This window comes from Zootoca vivipara, chromosome 14 (genome assembly GCF_963506605.1).
Source record: "Zootoca vivipara chromosome 14, rZooViv1.1, whole genome shotgun sequence".
Lineage (NCBI taxonomy): Eukaryota > Metazoa > Chordata > Lepidosauria > Squamata > Lacertidae > Zootoca > Zootoca vivipara.
The window spans coordinates 10981964-10999332 of record NC_083289.1 but is presented as its reverse complement, the minus strand read 5'-3'; the positions used below and the strand labels follow the sequence as shown (position 1 = coordinate 10999332).

Genomic DNA, 17369 nt, shown 5'->3' with positions numbered 1-17369 from the left:
GTGTTCTTCTCACAGCTCGGCGGAGGAGGGAGGGGCGGGCGGAGGAGGGGGCCCGAGAGAGAGCGCGAGAGAGAGAGCGAAGGGCGGGGATTGATGGGGGACGACGAGGCGTGATTGGAGAGGCGGGCTTTGCGCGTGCCTTCGTGTGTGTGTGTCTGTGTGTGCGCGCGGGAGGGAGGGAAGAGGAGCGAGGCGAAGCGGCGTCTTCCTCACAGAGCAGCGGAGGGTGGGGGCGAGGGAAGGGAGACTGAGGAGCGCGGACGCGAGGCGGCAGCAGCAGGAGGAGGCGGAGACTGCGGCGCGGCGGTGCTGGCGGTCGTCGTCGTCTTCCCCTCCCCGCCTCTCCCAGCCCGTGAGGGGGCACGATAAGCGGAGGGATGCGGCGGCCCCGCCCGACCCACAGGTGAGGCGCTTTCCACTCATTCTTCGGAGTCCCCGGGCACCCAATCCCGCCGGGTTGGCGGCTCTTCCTTCCTTCTGCTACTCTCAGTGCAGCCGGTTATGAAGCGGCCGGGGGGGGGGGCGCGACGCGGCACCGCGGACGGAGCCCTTCTGAGCCGGGCTTCCTTTCCCCTCACGGTCTCCGGTCGCCGCCTCGGCACCTGCGGCTGTGCTAGGCTGCCGCCTCTGCCTCCCCGATGCCGCCTGCTTCCTTCGTAACCTGACGGGCGGGAAAAGAGGAAATGGTTGAGAGGAAGGGAGAAGCGGGGGGGGGGGGACCTAGTCCTAATCCTAATCCTGATTCTAATCCTGACGGAGCGGGTGGCTGGGCAGGTTTCTAGTCCCTTGCGTCCTAAACGGAGTGGGAGGGAGCTGCGGGATGTTCATTCATTCCAGGGCATTGGTAGCCTTCCCTCTGCCTTCCGGCTTTGCTGGTTCTGTCCACCGTCAGGGGCTCCCGCGTTCCTCTGCGTGTTTCTCACGAAATTTATTTAAAAGATTCCTCCCCCAGTCCCCCTTCTAGATATTACCTCCCCCCCCCTTTGGAAACTGCTTGCAAGGTCATGGAGCCTTCTACTTCGCTACCCACCCCCATCCCTGCGGTGTGGATGTAGTATGAGATCATCCATTTTTGGAACCCTGCTACAGTGTCTTGTATTTCTGGCACTGTTGGGGAAAAAATGATGGTTGCTGTTGCATTGCATGTGTCTGGGGCTGAAATCTGGGCTACAGCTGCTCCATTGTGATCCAAATGAAAAGATTCCTGGCCAGGCTGGCTGATAGAAGAAAAAAACCAAAAACACTTTCCCCCCTCTCCTACATGATACAGAGGTTCTTTTGCCTGCATCTCTTAAATTTCAGAATTTTCCACTTCCTTAAGACTTTGTCAGTAAAAACTTTTGTATTTCAGTTTTTTCTTCTATTCTTTGCAGCTGTGTGTACTCGATAACAAAGCAACCTTTTCTTATACTTAGCTGGATTTCTGGAAGTAGCTATGACTCTTAGTTTAGTCCGTGGGTTTGCTGTGCAGTTAGAACACTGCAGTATGGAGACAAATCAGTACATTCTGTAACATCACTGCTAAGCAGTGTTGGACTGAAACATCACTGTAAGCTATAAAGGATGCACAGAATTTGTTGTGGCTATGTCTTCCTCAAGAGTATTTTCAACATGACTCTGCAGTGTGGATAGCATTGTATATAGAGCTTTTGGGCTTAAATGTAAAAATCATTTAAAATGAAGCATCAAGTGTGAAAAGGTTTATATCATGGGTTAGCTGGTGTTTGTTTTACTCTTTCAGTAATGACAAGCCATGCAATCCCCACTCTTTCTTGTGTCATGTTGTGCTTTTTTCAAAGCCTTCTTAAAAGCAGGCTTTAGTGACTGGGTGTTTGGCATCAGCATCAACAGAAAATTGGCTAAAAGCCGCCCTATCCCAGCCCACCCCAACCATTTCAGCAAGCTTCCCTTTTAATACACAAACACACACATTTCAGTCTGTGCACTCCACTGCTCTTGTACGTGGTGTATTTGTCTCCTGACCCTTTCCTCCTTAAAAAAACCCTTAATTAGTTTTCTGCAGAAATGAAATTAACAAAGCTCCCTTTTAGAAGAGGAAAAATGGTTATACAGCAGTGTAGGAGAATGAATGTATTACTCTAAGGAACTTGCATGTGAGTCCTGCAAAGGTGAAAATGTAGCTCAGGATCACTTTGCAGGATGGTGTGGATTTATTTTTATTTTTTTAAAAGGAAGGGACCACAGCCTTTTCAAAGTTAAGCTCTTCTAAATCCATTCTAATTTGTGGAATTACTAAATAAACATTTGACTTTCTTCCATCAATACCAACAGAATTGAAAAGTTCTTAACTTTGGGTGGATTATGTTTATCATTATTAAGCATGCAAGTCCATAGATAATCCAGAAAGAAGTAAAAGCCTTCCATGGTAATATGCTATGGAAACAAGACCAAATAAATTATTTTGCTATTTGCCCTCAGATGTTGAAAATTTGTACAAAACCTAGAAATGGTCAGGCAGAAACGACTAGTCATGCTGAATGGCTTGCACACATCAAGTAGGATTTTTATACTTTTCTTTATCCAAACAGCTGGCCACCATGTGGTATCACAAACTGCTTTCTACAGTTCTCTCAATTTAGCCAGGCTTTTATGTGACATTGGCAATGAGGTAGAAGGCTGGAAACACAACTTGAAAGCCCCTTTGAGTATCTAGAATTAGATGCACTATGCTTTAGATCCTAGTCTCAGTTTTGTTGATTAGGAAAATTACCCAAGACTTACATAACAGGTATGTACCGGCTGCATTTAATATTAAAGAGAGCCACATATAATTATGTACTGCTAGTATCTAGCAATGTATGTTTTACATAAATTTTATGTGATTTAGTTATCATGATGCAAAATAAAAAACATACTTATTTTCATCCATTATATTTTCAACACAGGCGATTGAAAGTCCTACAAATCAAATAAATACCTGCCTGTATAACTTCCCCAGTCCTTTCAGTAGCTCTGCTTTAATAGATACTATTGAAAATGTTGGCTATAAATTGATACTAAAACTTCTAAACTCAGACAAAATCTTTGTTAATTTTTAAATAAAGACAACCTATATTCCATTTATGGACAGTGAGGTTATAGAATTACATGGCAAGTGGCAGGATTCAGAAAAGGTAGATTGTTTTAAATGTGAACTTTTTACAGTAGTATAATAACACAGTCATACTTGGAATAGACCAGGCCTCCCCAAACTTACTGCGCTTTGGGCCGGTGCCTGAAGTGCTGATCGCGCGGAGGGTGGGGAGCGCGTGCCCATACATGTGCGCACATACTATTTCTGGAGCACTTCCAGGTCACAGGAGCACCGGAAATAGCTTGTGCGCATGCACACGGGCCTCCCCCCGACCTGGAAGTGCACCGGAAATGACGCTTGCACATGCACGCAAGGTATTTCCAGTGCCGGAAGTGGGCAGCTGCGCCGCACCGCTAAGAGCGGAAGGCGGGGGGTCGCCGCGGGCTGGATAAATCGGTCCTTTGGGCCACGCGCTCCCCCACCCTCCGCGCGATCAGCACTTCAGGCACCGGCCCAAAGCGTAGTAAGTTTGGGGAGGCCTGGTCTATTCCAAGTATGACTGTGTTATGTCTTACCATAAGTTGGTAATAAGTTGGTGTTAATATGAATGTAAGAAGATCCCTGCTATGTCAGATCAAAGGCCCATCTAGTCTAGTATTTTGTTCTCATGGTGGCCAACCAGATGCCTTTGGGAAGTCCACAAGCAGGACCTGAGTACAACAGCGTTCTGCACATTGTGAATTGCAGCAACTGGTGTTCAGAAGCATACTCCCTCTGACAGTATCACCACCATGTCCAGTAGCCATTGATAGTCTTATAAGCCATGAATTTGTCCCAAATCTATTTTAAAATCAAAGTTGGAGGCCATAACTAGATCTCATGGCAGTGAGCTCTATAGCTTAACATTGTGCTGTGTAGAGAAATACTTCTTTTGATCTGACCAACATTCAGGTTAATTGGATGGCCTTGATCCTGGGTTTTGGTATTAAAAGAAAATAATAGAAATGTCTCCACTGCATATATAAACATTTTCATCATGTCTCTGCTTAGATGCTTCATCATGTCCCTGATGGAGACTAGGTGGCTTTGGGGCCTATAAGTGGTAATGTGGATGTTGACTCTAGGTAGGCTGCCTATGCACTGTTGATGAGGAACTTGCCCCTGTTGCTCTTAATAATCAGGAGCTCCATTCCGAAACAAGGAAGTTCGAGATGCGCTTGTCCCTCTGGAGTAGCGAGTCATGGCTGCACTCAGTGTAGAGGCTGACCAGGAGGTCCAGCAGTACTGCCACGCTCAGGATGCTCTTACTGTGCTACAAGCCCATCCACCAACAGCTGTTCCAGTTTCCTCAGTTGCTCCTTGGCTGATGTAGTGGCAGAGGAGGCAGCTGCTGCAGCTGCTGAGGGGAGTGAGTAGGGTGGCTAGCTGAGTCTACCAGGCAGGAGGATGGGCCACAGTAAAGACAGTGAGGGTGCCTCAGCAGAATCCTGGCATCCTGTATGAGCTGCACCTTGGTCTTGGCATCCAGGCTGCTGCCCATGGAAGGCGTAAAGCAGGGGCGTTGGCCAGCAGGGGTGGAGGATGAGATGTTAATTATTGGTGGGCTTCTTCTGGTCGTGGTCTGAAGTCAAATCCTTGGGGCAATGCAAAAGGCAAGGTCCAGGAACATTCCAAGGTCAAACACAGGGCAGTCCAGTGAACGACTAGGTTGCAGGATGAGGAGCTGGTGCAAGTACGTCATTCCAGTCCTTAACTGGTTTTCCACCAGTTTTCCCAAAAGATGTTGGAACAAACCAGCTGGTCATTTCCTGGATTCCTTCTGGGATCCCTTTTTAAAAACCAGTACTACATTGGCTGCTTTCCAGTCCTCAGATACAGAGGGTGATGTTAGTGACAAGTTACATATTTTTGTTAGAAGATCAGCAATTTCATATTTGAGTAAAGAACTCTCTAAACCTATCAGTTTGTTGGCTTTTAATTTATCAGTAAGGCCTATAATTTCATTTCTTATCAATATTTTCTGTCTCAGTTCTTACACTCCTTTCCTCAGGAAGTTAGTTAAGGCACAGGAGTCTGCTTTATACCTACCACTGTGGACAAATGCTGCTAATTCTGCTTCTCGGCAGTCCCCCCCTTTTTCCCTTTAGCACACCTTTAACTCCCTTGTTGCCCAGAGGTCCAACTGTTTCTCTAGTCAGTTTTTTTTGCTTCTAGCATGTTACTTTCCAATAATAATTTTCTTGATCATAATTTTTTTGAACATTTATCCATGTACTCCTCAAAAACCATTGTTTTTACTTCCCTCATTGCCTGCTGGCATTTATTTTGCCAAATATTTGAGTTCCTTTTTGTTCTCCTTTGTACGAGATATCCATTTTCTGAAGCTTCTTGCATCCTTTTTAAGCCTGGGGGTACCTTTCCTATATATTCAAACTGAGCATCTATTATTGTGGTTTTGAAAAAACTCCAAGCATTCTGAAGATATTTGTCTTTTCTGCCTTTCTCTTTCAATTTTCTTATCACTTCCCTCATTTTTTGGAATTTCTCCTTTTGAAGTCAAATTTTGCTGTTTAAGACTTCCTTCAAAATTGTTAATTTATATGTGTTGAATTTGATGGCAGGTCTTGGGAGTCATGGTCCCTCTGGTCAGTTTTATAATCTTCTAGGCATGCTGTATTCTTTTAGGGTACCTATCTCTGAGTGAAACACATATTTACCCAATATTTGTGAGAGTAATAGAAGTCACTCATTACTGCATCCTTTGGATGTCTCCCTGATTTCTTTATCTATATCAAGGTCACCCTGGGGATTTTGGAGTGTGACAGTATGTCTCCAATAGTGAATTACTGTCAGAGGCTGATACTACTGCCCAGGTATCTGAAGAAGTGTGCATGCACACGAAAGCTCATACCAAAATAAAAACTTAGTTGGTCTTTAAGGTGCTACTGAAGGAATTTTTTTATTTTACTACTGCCCATAGTGATTTCTGTGGAAGATTCTGCTCATTTTCCGATTTCTAGTTTGTTGGATTCCTCTGTCTTCTTTGATGTATGCAGTACTGCCACCACCAGTATTATTTCCTCTGTTCTTCATATATTTTGTGTTCAGAAATTATAATGTCCCACTGGCATTTTCCATTCCAGCCACTATATCTATACTCTGGTTTAAGACCAAGCATGGCAGCTTAACCCTCTTGACATAGAAGCTTCAGCATTAGCATAGAAACCCTTATTGATGACTGTGTGCCTTCAAATGTGTTTGGTGTGTAAATTTTGCTATATGGCCCCTTGGCCCTTTTGAATTGCTATCATGTGCCCTGCACTTTCAATGCCTAGTTCTACCGCTTCCCTGCTTTTGATAATCATAAATGTTTTCACTCTTATCCCTGTGTGTGTGTGTGTGAATTCACCATGTGAATTTTGCACCTGACTATCGGCCACTTGCAACCAAGTGAAAATGCTTGGGCACCAGGATGGCACCTGATGTACTCACCATCTGGAGGTGTATGCCTGGGGATCCTTGGATCTTGCCTGTTTTCACACTCTAACAACACATCCTTTAGAATTCCATCTGTGATATTTTATCTGCACAATCAGAACAAATTTCATGAACCAGAAAGCCATATTAAATGATTTTTGTGCCATCTTACCCCAGAATGGCAGCTAGACATTCCATTTTGGCGACTGTAACCTTAGCTTACCAGGTGCAAAATGTGCCTGGTGTCTTGTGAATTTTGAACACTGCTTCTAACACCCCTACCCCAGTTAGTATCCTTAGTGAGAGGACATTGCTCAGCCCCAAGGAATGGGTCTCTTCTAAGGGATCATTTTCCTTTTTCTCAGAGTGATGCCCAAGCTGAGACTCTGGTTTTCCATGACAGTGGAAGAGCTGTGACCCCAGGTGTGAGATGCTACTATCATATCATTGAAGGCTTCATCCACCAACCTCTCTGAGCTTTTCCAGGTCAGCCACCTTGGCCTCTAGAGAACAAACATATTTCCTGAGAACTAGAAGCTCATTGCATTGGGCACACTCCTGACTTCTGTCTGGTAGGCAGATATGTTTGTTAGGTGATGTGCTGTGCAGTACTCTGGATAGCCCTTACACCTTTACTGACTTTATTCCAGCATACTTGTTGTTGTTTACTTGGGAGCCTGGGATTTGTTTGGTTAAAATAGAAGGGTAAGAGTAGTCTGCCCTGGCCTCTTTGCTTGGCTGCTGAGCTCCCAAGCTGCAAAACTTGCTTGTTTTGTCACTAGGGCCAATTCACTTTGTCAGCTGAAGCTTCCCTCTTGCTTGTAAAATAATCTAGTCTAGAACATTATTTTACTTATTGGACAGTGTGTATCGGACTCCTCCTTTCACTAAATATAGTATTTAAATAAATATGGTATGTGATATATATATAAAGTTAAGATTTTGACATGGCAATAAAAGGTAGCTTGGAAAGAGACTGAATTCCTTTCTTCCAGTTTACAGTGTCAAGTGATTTTACAGCATGTTGAGGTTCTGTTTCTGAAATCACTGAAGCAACTGCAATATCTATTAAATAGCAAAATATTTATTTTAAGGTAGATTAAAAGTTAATTCAGGTCCTTAAGAGTATATTTCAAGTATATTTTTAAAGTTTCTGTAATTAGTATTCAAAAAAATTTCAGATATGTTTCCTTTCAAAACTCTTGTTTAGAGAGGATTGTAGTCTGTCTGCCAGCTGGCCATCCCAGCACTTGGACAATCTTTCCTGAATAGAGGCAATGGCTGAGACTCTTCCTCGAGTCTTAGGGAGGGGGCTACATACACTTCCCACAATTATATTTTGGAAGCAGTTTGCATGCTGTTTCCCCTTTCCTCTGTGTACTAAAAAGTCTTTAGTGATGCCAGCCCAGCATGCCTACTAGCCAAGTCCTGTCCCACCTGCTGCAGAGATTATCTGTTAATAGTGGAAGATGAGATGAGATGGATAAATGCTTCCTTGGCTTGTGTTCGTACCGTATATGGAAGAATGGGACTGCAATCCAAAATACAGTGGTACCTTGGTTTACGAATTTAAGCCGTTCCGGAAGTCCATTCTTAAACCAAAGCGTTCTTAAACCAAGGCCTGCTTTCCCACAGAAAGTAATAGAAAATGGATTGATCCGTTCCAGATGATAGAAAACAACCCCTAAAACAGCAATTTAACATGAATTTTACTATCTAACAAGGCCATTGAACCATAAAATGAAAGCAATACACCAGGCTGCAATCTACTACCCAGTATAAAAACCCTTACTGCAGTGGCAGCATCCTGCCCATGCCATCCTGCGCCTCCCATGGTCGCCTCTCCACTTGTTTCTAGGGTCAGTCAGACTTCCCCTCCCTGATCTCTCTCTCCGTGGGGCTGCGATGGAGGCAGGAGAGACCCCTGGAGACTGCAGGTCTGCTTGTGCCTGAGCTCCGAGTCCTCCAGCCCCCATTTCCCCAGGGGCGCAGACGCCAAGGCACCCCACTCCCTCTGCTTAAAGACCCATACAGAATGCTCACTTTCCTGCCCAGATCCTAGAACTGGCAACTCTGCTCAGATATATTTAAACTCATGCTGGGTTTTGCTCAAAATTTGAGTTTTATGAAATATAACCCTACAAAGTAATAAATTTATAGTTTCTGTTTTGTGAAGAATAGTTACACCTCTGTATGTACTGGAATAGCATTTAAAGACCTCCAGTAAATAAGGAAGTGAAGAGTGCTGGCAGAATCCCCAGTACCTGCCTTCCTAGGCTCCTAAAAATATGGTGCTGACATTGAGGAAACTGAATAATATTTTAAACTAATCAGCCCTATGAAGCAAAACCAGGCAAGGACCAAAATACTGTAGAATCTTGCAGCACCCTAAAAGCAGGCTAACAGGAGTAGTAAAAGGTAAAGGTAAAGAGACCCCTGACTGTTAGGTCCAGTCGCAGACGACTCGGGGGTTGTGGCGCGCATCTCGCTTTACTGGCCGAGGGAGCCGGCGTACAGCTTCCAGGTCATGTGGCCAGCATGACTAAGGCACTTCTGGCGAACCAGAGCAGCACACGGAAACACCATTTACCTTCTCAACGGAGCAGTACCTATTTATCTACTTGCACTTTGATGTGCTTTTGAACTTCTAGGTTGGCAGGAGCAGGGACCAAACAACGGGAGCTCACCCATCGTGGGGATTCAAACTGCAAACCTTTTGATCAGCAAGTCCTAGGCTCTGTGGTTTAACCCACAGCGCCACCCGCATCCCTAACTATGTACATGGGTAGTGGTTTTATAGGGTAGTGCTAGCATCCAAGCATTAAGTATTTTTTCCAGTGTTGAATGAAATTATGTGTAGCTGTGACCCATTCTGCCAAGTTAAATGGATCTTTGATTATTACTAAAGAATTGGTGATAAAAATTAAAAAGCAAATATTTTCAGAAACTGCATTAATTTGAATTTTCTCTTTACTTTGTATTTTATTTTCATTCCCAGTTACTGAAATACACACAAATTTTCTGTTTCACAAACAAACCTTTGGTTCTCTAATTATTGCTCATGAAAATCCTTGTCTATGGGGAGGGGGGCAAAGCACAGGGCAGCTGTTAAATATTTTCCAAATAAAGTGAACTTGCAACACCAGTAGAGGAGACCAGTATGTATTACATTTTCTAGAGGAAGAATTTGCAAATGGCTGTTGCCATTCCAAGACTCAGATATATGCAGTGGTGTCTACAGTAATTAAAACAAGTAGGAAATTTGCTGCAAGTTAGGCAAGCCCAAGTCTGAGGAAGATAATGTGGTGAAGTTTTCTCTTTTAAAAGTGCCCTTTTATATTTTTTTTATATATTGCTAATGATCTGTAAACTAGGTTACTCATCCTTAGGATAGTGTACTGAGTAAAGATCAGTGTTAATTTTTGATAAAAGTATATAGACTTTGGACATACATTAGTTATTGTAAGTACGTCATTAGTAAAATTGAGGTTGTTTCAAACTGTGCGGACATGATCCTTTTGCCAGATGCATCTGCTTTATAGGGTAGGAAAATACTTTTTTATGTAATAAAAATGCTATTTGAGAATAAAAATGCATACATTACCTGATGTGTTGCTATACTCCGGTAGGTACCCTTTGTCCCAGGAGGTATAAGTCTCTTACCAAACACCCACCAATGAAGGCAGGCTTAGGGCTACAGCACAGTCCAAACACAGTAAGATCAGACATGGATAATTTGTCTAGGTCTAAAACATAACCCAGAGGCAAGATCAGGCGATTATCCAAGGTCAGTATCACAGAGAGTTCAGGGAAGGTACAACACAGCAAGGAGGGGGAATTTGAATTGGGAACAAAGAGCCAGAGACCTGTGGTGTTTCCAGAAACTGGAAAACTCAAGAAGGGAAACCTTCTATGCTCTGGTTCCTAGACCCCACTCTGACCACAGTTGCTGGTGATGGAAATGTTTCAAGGATTGCTTACTTATGGGCTGTGCAGTGACTCTGGAGCAACAGAGACATGCTATGCATGTCATTGCTCTTCAGTCTGAACTTGGGTGCCAGTGTTCCTGAGGACTGGAGGGTTGTTCTGCTCCTCTTCTCCAAGGATTCTTCATCAGGTCTCTCCACAGAAGGCTATTTAGAGACGTCTTCAGCACGCAGGATGCCAGGCGCAAAATGCTATCCATTTGCGAGCACCTCAAAAGGCCTGGGTGCCATTTTTTGAGCCTGACACTCAAGGATTACTGAAATGTATGTGCTTTGAAGCCTCAAAGTATATGTTAAGGATAGACAATATGTTAAGACATTTAACAATAAAGAGTATAGTGTTTTGAAAACTGAAGTATGGCACTAATATTTTTATTTTCAACACCAAATTAAACATGCATTAACAATTTCTGCTAAAATGTGATATTAACAATTTGTCACTTACGTGAATTGCTTATTAATTCATGCATATCAAAACAAGAAATTAAAAATGTTGCCCCACCCATGGCAGCTAGACATTTTGTTTTTGCTCCTACAACCCAGGTTCCAGAAGCCATTTGGCTCCTAGCTTCCCTCCCCCCCCCAGTTTCAAACACTGTTCAGCACTGGTTCCAGTGAACTCTGCTATCTCCTCAAGGTCCTTGACCCCTGGGGTGTCTGGTTCAGCCTCTGAGGACTTCATGTTTGATACTAGGTCAAGGCCGGGCATAATATGAGGCAATATGAGGAATCAAGAAGTTAAAATACTTTGCACTACCTTTTTTTTTGTTTCAGGTATTGAGATCCAAATATAGCATATAGTGTCCATCCAATTTAATCTCAAGTTTATGATTATATTTGGCCCAAGGTACTCATAATGTTTGATCCACTGTTGGAGGGGAGGGTGAGGGGAAAACACTTAACATTTTATGCAAGAGTTTCTGTTGGAAATGAGTTCCTATATAGGTGTGTTTGGATGTGTGTATTTTAATATACTGATCAAACATTTGTTGTCTGTGAAGAAACAGGAAATAAAGGCTATTATTCTGCATTATTTCCATGGGTATAGGGAGGTGTACTTGCTTACTTACCTACTTACTTACCGTACTTACTTGCTTACTAATACACACAGAGACACACACACTTTCCCTTTGCCACCATCCATCACTGGAAGCAAGGCTGAATTAGGACTGTCTGTTTCATTGTGAGATGCTTAGACTCACCCAAGACAATTCATCTACAGTACAGTGTTGTCCAAACTTTTTTCAAAGAGGGCCAGATTTGATGAAGTGAAGGGCTGTGAGGAGCGACAGAAGGGCCAACCAACTTGTTGACCTTTTTTTTAGGATTGAAGTTGTTCAGCTTTTTTAAAGGTTGAAGTTGTGGATTTTTTAAAAAGAATTTTACCCCAGGAAATAAGCTGCCATAGGGGCCGGATTAAACTGACCAGCGGGCCGAATTAGGCCACCGAAACGGACTTTGAACATGATCTAGGAATTTTGCTTGCTTGTGGGTTTCTGTTGCTTTGTGTAGTGCAACCATTCTTTATATGCTGAGAAAGCAATGTGTTATATAGACGACTAGAGTTAGAGAAAATGTCTGGGGATGCATCCTGCACAGAATTGTGTAGCTAACCACTGTTGATTTTAGAAGAAAGCACCCACATAATTGTATCCTAGACTGTGACTACATATGTTCAAATTTGACAGTGTGCTCTGAGAGAGAACTGTAGCCTACTCTAGGATTGACAAAATTATCAGAACCCATCCTGAAGTCAATGAACATGTTTCCTCAGTGTTGCTGAAAATTCTTTTAAAGGTGTCCTCCTAGTAAAAACATAACTATACTTTGAAATAGCTGCTGGCTCTTTTATTTAACTAAAGCTCTGAGATTCATCATACCGGTAACAGAGTCATGGCCTACTGAAGCTACTGCCCATGTTACTTAGCTAGTGGCCTCATGCCCATTTAAATGCTTTATTGGATACGGCTTCCTTGAATAAACCTTCTGGAAACCCATTCCTGTTTTATTGCTGTGTCATCTGTCATCTATCTAATATAAGCAAGAACAGCTTTTTTCTAGAAGTGTTCAGCATCTTTAAAGAGCTGTAAAAAAAAGAGGTGGCTTTACAGAATTTCCATAGCTGGCTCCTTTTACACCAATGTTATTTTGATTTTTTGATTATTGGCTGCTGATGCTTCTTTTTTGTACACCCCTTAGAGATATTTTTTAATATATTATGTGGTACAGAAATTAATCATTCAGCTGCACTCCCCACACCCAGTTCCAGGTACAGCAGGTTTGTTGAGTTTCCCAGGGGGTCCAATGGATGAGGAAAGTGCTCCCCTCCACTCACAGCTCCTTTTTCACCCTTTGTCCTAGCTTCCTTCAACTGCTTAGTAATGTTGGAGAGGATGGGAAAGAAGAAGTAAGTGTCCTCAAAAGGATTCAGTATTCAGGAGGTACTGACCTAGAACATGATACTTTATTGGTGCAGGAGTTAGAATTTCTGACAGGTTTTTTTTAAAAGCATGATGCTGACTAAAACCACTTTCCACTTACTACTAGCGGATTATGCAGGCAAACCCAGGAGAGCCGGGTGGCACTTGATTTTTCTGTTTTCATAGTGAATATACACTAGGCTTTTCCGTCAGAATTAGGGTCACACCATTGAAAGATTGCAAAAATGATGATGTTTTGGGAAGAATAACTCTATTCTTTAGCTTTTCCAGACCTAGGACCCACCTTTAACTTGGGGACCTTCCCCCCTTTATATTTTTATGTTGGTAATGCTGCTGGTTTGATCACCTTTGTCCCAGTAGTGAGTCCCAACCCATCAGTTGAAGACCAGTGCTGTAGATCATGATCAGCACAGCAAGCAAAACTGTTGTGATGGGAACAGCAGCATTCACTCTTTGTGGTATTGAGACCATTCGTTGGTTAGTGTGTAGCAGATATAAAACTGAATATCTGGATTCAATTCCCTATCCTTGTATACTTTGTCATTCCTTCTTCTTAGATTGTTCAAGGTTGATTTGCTCCAGAAAAGTTGTTTGCTCTTTTCTTAATGTAAATAGAGATGTGTAAAGGCAGTAGGAGAAGCTAATGAAGTTCAGTAGCAGAGGGATTAGATTTCATGTTTCTTCTTATAGAGGGAGTCTATAAGTACTGATAACACAACCAAAGGCAGCAATTACAGTCAGCCTAATACTCTTTGTTGTCTTCAGTGAGCCAAGCCTGTAATATGCTGCACACTCATTATCTACCTCTTCACAGCATGCATATGTTTCTGGCCTTTTGTCCATTTTGTTTTGTTTTGGAGCAGTGATAAACTGATGCCATGACTGAGTGGCGGTATTCTAAAAAGACCCCGCGCTCCCTGAATAGTGTGTTAAGTTGGTGTAGCACCACACAGAGTGCACCATCGTTCAATTCAGCTGATAGGGCAGTACTTGTGTGCTATTGTGTGCAGATCTTGGAGTGATGGATGCCTATATCCGTATAAGAAGAGAGGGAATGCTTGTTGGTAGCAGTATGGATGTAATCGGTGCTGCTTCTGAGTGCTGGTCAGGGAGCATGTCTCTACCTCTTGTGCTTTTTAATTTCTTCCAGCTCACTCACCTTCCCACTGCATGTATTAAACCAACTGTTCTGCTCCCAGGATGTCACACCTTCCAGGAAGATCATTTGTAGGTTTATTTGCTGTGGGGGATATAATGGTGTTGGCAGGCCTATGATCATTTGTCTCTCAAATAGTTGTACATGCCTTGGATTTTTTGCTTCAGCGCATGTTTCATCCAGGATCTATTTTTCAGCTATGCTGTTGTGCTGAATGCTAAAGTTAATGTCTACCTTCCAAGCCAACTCCTAGGAACCAAGATCCCTTTGCCCCCCCCCTAAGATATTTGAGCCCCCCGCCCCCTGTTGATGGGCATTGCCATTCACATGATGTGTGTGTCTTGTAATCGATTATGTGGGGCTTACCTGCCCCCAATATTTTATTAAAGCTGGTGCCCCTGCTTCCTTAAGTTCTTCACCATGTACCCCGTTTACTGTATGCAGGCTTTTATAATGTGTTGATGAGAGTATTGCTTGCATGTTTCTCATCAAGGCTTATGTTGAAGGGAGGGGTTTTAAGTTGAGATTGGTCATCTAAATGGATTTTTCAGGAAGTATGCACAAGCAGGATATTAGCTTCCTGCCTGTCCTCTTGTGTGTGTGACTTTCTTTGGAGAACCAATTTCAGCCAGTATAATCTTTCTCCACGAGGAATCATTTACAATGCATACTCATAGGAGGAAAATTTTATGGAGGTGATAATCTTCACTGATCTCAACTGGTTAAGTATTAGGTCAAATATAGGGAAGAAACTTGTCTGGACAGATTTAATTTAGAAGAAGAATTAATTACCAAAGGAGGTTATAGAGCTGCTTTTGCCAGACTGCACAGTTTGTTAACAGTTTCTGAGATAACTATCAGCTATGGTTTCAATATACCGTACTGGTCTTGTTTAAGGGCTGGGGTCTGACTTCAAAGATGTCTGTCAGCCCCAAACACTATGATTCAAAATGTGGTGGGTTTTAGACTGTTTCTTTCAGTATCACAGTGGTTTGTATTCATTGGATGCATGCCATAGAACTTTGTGTGTGGAGTAGTGAATGACATAATCATGGAAGAATGCAGCCCCATTACTGCTGGAAAACTGCTACTAGAATATGCAGAATAATTTGAACTGCAATATTCATTTTGTTATTGACACCAGCTAATTTGTATTTAAGTTAATTTATGCTTCACATGTATTATTTTTTTACATATTAGTATGGTACCAATTATCCTCTTCTGCAATCATTTGTTGTAGCAATATTTTTAAAAAGAGAAAGCTCTGCTAGGCATAAACTTAGTTCCAAAACAGATCATGGTGGGTCAACTGAATTATGTCACTGGTTTACATTCCCAAGTAAAGATCCTCCAGTTTCCCTAACTCCTGCTGAAATTGAATTTCTGGTAATATCAGTAAATTCATCATGTAAGTGCAGTGCTAATTTGAATGCTAAATACAAGATCTAGTTGGATGAGATGAGGCTGTTTGTACAGTAATGCTTTAGGACTAAGGCCAAGCTATGTGAACTGGCAGTGATCTAGAAGTTTATTCTGACCTTTAAAGAAATATTCATTGTCATAATTATTCAATATGATATTGGTAGTAAAGATGAATTTTTATTTTGGAGGTCTAACTTCACTGTAGCACAACAGATTGCTTGACAAAGTTGTTTTGCTGTTTGGATATGGGCATATCCAATATGGGCATATTTTGGAGTGAGAAACTCTGAGGTGTTGATGGTGTGAGAGAGGAAACAGTTGGTTGTATCACATTGGTTTTACTCAAACAACCATTGAAATGAAAGGTTCTGCTACGTTAGTTATGCTCATTACTTCCAGTGGGTCTGCTCTAGGTATGACTAAAATTGGCTACAATGCAGTATCCCAATATGGCTTGTGTACTGCAGTGCTTTCATTTCTACATCACTCTTTCATTTCCATCATACCTTTTTTAAAACTACCGTACAATTCCTAGTATGCAATTCACCTATCACAACACCACAACTTAGAATCCTGAGATCCTTCTCATATTCCAGTTTCCGTGTCTCATCATACGTGTGTGTTGATTTGTTCCCCCACCCCTCAAATGCCGAACACTGTCACCTGCATTTAATTTTCTTAGATTAGAAAAGTGGGCCCAAACTGTCATGGTAACTTTGAATGTTATATTTTACTTCAGATTTGACACACATTCCCTCTACTCCATAGTCTCTTCCTTAAATCAATCAGCATTTTTTTCAATTCATCTGATTAAAAAGTGGTGCTACTAGACCACAGATCAAGTTGATTTGGGGCTGAATCAGACTCACATGCTGCCAGTTGTCAACTTCTGACTTAAATGCAATTTAGTTTCTGCACAAAAACACTATAACTAAGATTAAAACTGCCTATATGTCGTTTCTGCTGTTATGTAATATTATTTTTTTTATTCCTTTTGAAAAGCTATCTTTATTTTAATAAAGATGTTAATTTACACAAAAGTATTGCAAGTTTTGCAAGTGTTCTTATTGTAGTTGTAGATGGCTTCTGTAGGAGTGTTGGAACAGATGAAAGTATGAAATGTAGCTTTTAAAATTCTGTTTTTGTCATTAATGCTGTATTTGTGGCAGTATTTGAAGAAATAAAATGCTTTGAATTTTCTCTTTGTTGAATCACATAAAACTTTATTCCTGTACAGTATTGAGAAGGAAGAAAATCTGAAACTGGCAGTAGTGGATTGGGTGTGGCTCTGGAAAGGGCCTGTTTTGGGTGGCGTGTTGTGCAGAGTTTTGCCTAATTATAGACACCAACAGAGAGAGACAAGGATAGGGTCAATTAGACCATCTAGCAGTGTTTCCTTTAAATTACTAGTTGGAGCAAACAAAGGAATAGCAGAGCATTGACAAATTCCAATTTACTGACAGTATGCAAAATTTCTCATTTGTTGTTAAAAGGATTTTGAAATACTGTAAAACATAATGCTAAATTTGTCATTCTGCTTTCCAGTAAATTGCCATTTTCATACTGTATTGCTTCCTATGCACAACCTAACCACATCTCCTTCAATATATTTCTTAAATCAATATATTTTTGGCAAGGTCTTTTCTGAGCCACTGTACTCTTGCATATTTCTGTGCCTTTTATTGTATATCTATTCATTTTCTCACCCTCGGTAATGTTCTCTTTCATTTTCATTATGCTTGTCTTGGATGAACTACAGGCCATTTCCCTAGATACTAGCTCACGAGTTCCCAAACTCTGGTCTGTGGACTACCAGTGGTCTATAAACTTCCTTCAAATGATCCTCTGCATGT

The 17369-nt window shown here is 42.0% G+C and overlaps 1 protein-coding gene across 6 annotated transcripts in view; it reads left to right on the top strand.

The window, feature by feature from the left end:
• Positions 1 to 193: 193 nt before the first annotated feature.
• Positions 194 to 17369, top strand: part of MYO9A (myosin IXA) — a 137868-nt gene continuing 120692 nt past the window's right edge. For all 6 annotated transcript variants that reach the window (XM_035132342.2, XM_035132343.2, XM_035132345.2 and 3 more), the window contains exon 1: positions 194 to 403. The gene's annotated coding sequence lies outside the window, so the exon portion shown is untranslated. The remainder of the gene's footprint in view (positions 404 to 17369) is intronic.